The following is a 6,000-nucleotide window of genomic DNA, read 5'->3' as shown; positions in this document are numbered from 1 at the left end:
TTTTCACTTGTTTATTAGCTGCTGTTTCTGTGAATTGTGGGGACTTTCCATAGACTTCTATTACTTTTATACTGACCAAACAATATTTTCTATCCCCTAACCCTAAACCACAGAAAACCTGTCTGCATTGTTACACTTTCAGATAAACATCATTTACTATTTTTTATATTTTTTTTCCATCGTGGGGTCCCCACAATGTCAAAAATGTCAGGTTTTAATATCCTCATGGGGACATATATATTAATTAACTAATTTTTGGGCAACTCATCTGTTTTTTGTTTTTAATCAAGGGAAAATTAGATTTCTGGATATAGCAGGATTTAATTACTGATAACAATGTCACGAATGCAGATCTAACAAATGTTTCTAATTTATTTAAAAACCACACAATATTTTAGCAGTATTTAATCATTGACCTAATATAAGTTTTTGTTGTTGTTGTTGTTGTTGTTTTGTTTTTTAATTAACATCACTTAATTTTGTTCTATTTATACTGAAAACAAGCAATCACAGTTTGCAAATGAGGTAAGAAAAATAAATAAAATATTATGCATAAAGTATAAGTAAGTCAATTTAGCACATTTTAAGGATGATATAATATTTTTGTAATCACCCACATAAGATTTCTAGATGTAGGTCATGCTCTATTTCTTTCATCCAACTGTGATTGCAGAAAGTGATTTTCACAAATTAATTCAAGTTAGATTCATGTTAATTAATAATATACACCAATTATGAAACCAGTTCTAAAACATTTATCCGTTGTGTGTTATAAATAATACCTCTGCTCTGTGTTGAGAACAGCGATGAGCTTTAAAATATCACATATTCCTATGGAGGAACTGGTGCCAGCAAGACTGAGCAACACCAAAAGGGTCATCCAGTATTTTGTCAATGTGGGAGCCACTGGAAAAAAAGCCAGCTTCAGATTTCAAGGCAAGCAAATGGAACATCTCTGTGGAACATCATGCCCTGTTCTATACGCCAAGGGTTTACACTGAATCATTTACTCTATTTTCCCCTGTCCTAAAGGCCATGGCAATGCTAAAACCACCAGGAACAACAACCTTTTTCATCTTCTCCTACCACAAAGGAAACAATGTACAAAACTTGCATTAGAGCAGCATACTCAACTCTTCTGAATCACCTTGTCCTTTTATTCACTACTAAGCTGGTTGATGAAGACATCTGAAAGTCGACTGACTATTAATGCACTATTTTATCACCTTCAAAGCAGCTCTGTATGACACTCATCTTAACTTTGATGATGTACTCTGATGATGTAGCAACTTCCTAAACCCAAAAGCATGGTAGAAAGATCCAGAGGCCCATTTTGAGCTGATGCATTATGCTGGAACTATAAGTCTGCATTTGAGAAAGAAAGATTTCCATGTTGTTGCTATAGATTCTCAGCCAAAGAATGTCCCATTTTGATTATATCAGCACATCCCAGGTGGTATACAACAAGCAGGATGGCTATGCAAAAACAAAGATCCACTGAACGAAACAGTGGTGGGCCTGTTGCAGCCCTCCATGGCTTTCTTGGCTCAGCTCTTCAAAGCAGAGGAAGCTCCACTAGGCGCAAAAAAAAGAATGAAAGAAAGAAAGGAACTCTTCCAGACCATCTCAGCTTTCTATAGGGTACTAGACACCTATAAATATAACAAAATGCCTGAACTTCCTCACAAAACATACTCTTTTGTTGATAAGTTGATATTTCCTTTGGACCCAACAGGAACAGCTATATATGACCACTCTGTGCACTGCACTGTGCCAAATGAGTTTAAACAATCAGGTCATTTATATCTGTTTTCTATTTCATTCCTTTTATTAAAAGAGAAGTTCACCCAAAAATTAAAATGTGCTTAAAAGTTACTCAACTTCAGGTCAAGATGTAGATTATTGGAACAGATCTGGATAAATTTAGCATTACATCACTTGCTCACCAATGAATCCTCTGCAGTGAATGGGTGCCGTCATAATAAGAGTCCAATTAGGATAGGATAGAGGACTTAATGGCTCCTAATGATGAATGTCTTAATGATGGATTAATAAATGGACTGGAGTGGTGTGGAATCATGGATTACTTTTGAATTATTGAGATGTTTTTATCAACTGATTGGACTCTCTTTACGACGGCACCCATTCACTGCAGATGATCCTTTGGTGAGCAAATTATGTCATGCTAAATTTCTCCAAATCTGTTCCCGTGAATAAACTAATGTGCATCTTGGATGGCCTGAAGGTGAGTACATTTTTTACACTGTCCTATGTAATCCTTTTTGTAAACAAAAATTTTAAAGTGCTATATAAATCAGGTTTTAATTATTTACATATAAGTTATAGTCCTTAAATTCTCTGAATATAACACATATATACTGATAAGTTTACCAATGCACTTCCATCAAGCAGCATAGTTTGTTGTTATTTCAATATACAAAGAGTTCCAATGCAAAAGCCACTAAAGGCCATCTTGGTCAAAAATTAGATAATTATACTGAGTGAATGCTCTCCACACATAGTATATGTTCATCAAGTCCTTTTACTTCAAAGGTACAAAATCCCAGCCTCAACCCATTCAGATGTACTAGTACTTACATAGAAACCTATACATAGTAGCCAGAAACATCAGATGTACTTAGAGACTTCTGCATCTGAAATCTTCATATGCTCGTATGTTTACCAGGTGTTTGTGACGCATTCCTAATCCTGCACCTGGCAACTGGTATGTATGGGCATCCTAGAGGGAATCTGCATTTGCCAAAAGGCTTTTCTAGTTTAAGTATAAGCTGTTCCTGTAAAACAGTAGCTCTTTTTCATAAGACATACAAAAACGATGACGACAGCATCAGCACATAAAATCCATACAGTATACGTACACTAAGTTTTAAACTAAACCCTTGTCTCTCACTATTTCAGAAATGGCTTCACTGCCATTCAGCAAAATGTGAGATGATTCCTGAAGCTCAAATAATGTGGAAAAACATACTTCTGAAGTCATTCATTTTGTATCCTTTTTTTATTAATTTATATCTTTTCTAGTCCTTTCTATCCTGCAGTGTTTTATTTTAAGGGTAAAATTTTGCTCCACATGGCTCACCAACAGAGCAAGATGAAGGCCAAAAAAGAGGTAAGCTGTTCTGAAGAAATCAAGAAAAATGGTAGAGAAGATCAAAGAACTTGAAAAATTTATTTCTGTTTCAGAAGAAAAGGGTGATTCAGCCCTGGCCACAGCAACTGTGTCTGAATGTGGTTTTCATTTTTAATGAAAATGAACTGCATTTTTACATTCTCAGGAGCTAAATATGGTTGCAGATTCTGAGAAGAAGTACTGTAACCAGCTGATCAAGCAGAAAACAGCATGAAAGAACGGATATCCATGATATGAAAGAGATGTTAAAGAAGGAAAAGAATGTTGCCAATGCTTGAAGTGCTCGAAACTAATGGACCTGAGAAGAAACTTGGAAGGATGGGAGTCGATTCTGGCAAAGTCAGAAAAGGAAAAACAGGTGAAAGCAATCAAATATTTTACTAAAATATGGTTGTAAATTCCCCACACATCTGCTATCATGTGTGAAATCATGCAAGCATGTGTTATTAATTGACAAATTAAAATAAAGTAACATAATGATCTGAAATGATTCAGTTTATTGGCTCTAAAATACCTGCGGTGGCTTTTTAGGGCCTGGATGACAAAGTACAGAGCACACCTTTGCCAACGGGATGAAAGTATTGCTAAAACCCAGAAGGAAAAGAAAGATCTAGAGAAGCTTCAGCAGGTTGAGAAGTCATCACTGGTTTAGAATTAAATCTGTAAAAGAAAAGACAATACAAAGGTACACGCAGCCACTCAGGAGAAGGTCATGCAGCACAGACATGGAAGATCTCACCATTAAATTGAAGAAGATAATAGCTGCTTATTTTGGGGGGTACCAGTAGAATATATTCTTTATGAATGTGATCAAAATACTTAGATTTCAGTTCCATGCAGAGCGTCTATTAAAAAATGGAGTCTGAAATGTGAGGAGCTGCAGACAGACCTTGAAAGCTGTCAGAAGGAATGCCATTTCTAGATATACAAGCTCAGGATTGCTTATGAGGAGATCCTTGATCATCAGGAATCTGTTAGAAAAGATAAAAAATCATTTCTGGTATTGCAGGCTCTCAGAGAATCTTTAAAACTCCTTATACAAACATCAATTAGTATCAGCGACAGCTGAACTAAATGTTTAAACAAGTGCTGTCAAACGATTAATCGCATCCAAAATAAAAGTTTTTGTTTATATAACATATGTGCGTGTACTGTGTATATTTATTATGCATATATATAAATACACACACATACAGTATATATTTTGAAAATACTTACATGTATTTACATGTATATATTTATATTCATATAATAAAGCAATAAGCCCATTACACATCATAAAGTGTAATGATATTAATAAAAACATTATTCTTCCGCCAAACAATGTAGTTCCTCAGGAATGGCTGTGGTTCCATCAAAGTGGTTGCCGAGCAACACACAGACGTAAACAAAGGTGTATGTTTGTAGAGCAATTTACAACATCTTAGAATGCGGCTCAACCAATCAGAATCAAGGACTGGAACTATCTGTTTTATAATTTATATTATAAATATATTTAATATATAAACATAGCATATTTTATTGAAATATATACATGCATGTGTGTGTATTTATATATACATAATAAATATACACTGTACACACATATATTATGTAAACAAAAACTTTTTTGGATGCGATTAATCGTTCGACAGCACTAGTTCAAACACATGGATATGAGTTTCTGTATGAGTTTCTTATCACATTTTTATCTTTAAAAAATATATTTTTTAACATCAGTGTAACCCTTTTTTCCCCAAAACTGCAGAAGGAAGAAACATCAGAGTACAATAGATTTCCTCTAAGCTAGCTTGGAGGAAGAGGTCAGAGGTCATGCTGAAGCTCTGAGGACTGAGAAGAAAATGGAGTCAGATTTGAATAAAATGGAGATGCAGCAGGACAATGGCACCGAAAACAATGGTGACCTTGACTGTAAGCGCAGATCTAAGCTCATCAGAAGTACTATTTTTTTAATCAACTTTGGCCCCACTTGAGTATGAAATTGAGTTTTGTATGAACAGGGAGCTATTTAACCTCGAACCAGACGGTGACTGAAATCAAGGATGTGTGCAGTGGGTTGGAAGCCTCTAAACCTGCCAGGAAACTTGTTGAGCAAGAGCTGGTGGACAACACTGAGTGTCATAATAAGATCAATGTGTAGGTATATGCCAGCCTCAGTTGTGGATAAATGTTTAATAAAGTGGAAAGTACATCCTCTTTTTTTCATGTTTTTGACCTGTGGGGAAGAGGAAATGGACAGCTCATTGAGGTAGCAAACAGGATGCAGAATCTTAATTTGAAATTTGAATTTAAAGGGTTAGTTCATCCAAAAATGAAAATTAGCTAACAAATTACTAACCCTCAAGTAATCCTAGGTGTATATGACTTTCTTCTTTTCAGTTATATTAAAAATAGTCTTTGATCTTTCAAGCTGTTTCATGGCACTCAGCGGGTGTTGCATGCATCAGTCCAAAAGAAGTGAAATAAAAAGTGCCCATCCATAAAAAAACAAACAAAAAGTGTGTCACACGGCTCGGGGGGATGAACAAAGTAGCAAATCAATGCGTTTTTGTAAGAAAAATATCCATATTCAAAACATAATAATCACTTTAATGTACAAACCCGATTCCAAAAAAGTTGGGACACTGTACAAATTGTGAGTAAAAAAGGAATGGAATAATTTACAAATCTCATAAACTTATATTTTATTCAAAATAGAATATAGATAACATATCAAATGTTGAAAGTGAGACATTTTGAAATGGCATGCCAAATATTGGCTCATTTTGGATTTCATGAGAGCTACACATTCCAAAAAAGTTGGGACAGGTAGCAATAAGAGGCCAGAAAAGTTAAATGTACATATAATG

Source organism: Cyprinus carpio, chromosome B3 (genome assembly GCF_018340385.1).
Source record: "Cyprinus carpio isolate SPL01 chromosome B3, ASM1834038v1, whole genome shotgun sequence".
Classification (NCBI taxonomy): Eukaryota; Metazoa; Chordata; class Actinopteri; order Cypriniformes; family Cyprinidae; genus Cyprinus; species Cyprinus carpio.
The sequence above is the reverse complement of the archived record's forward strand: the minus strand, read 5'-3'. Positions refer to the sequence as shown.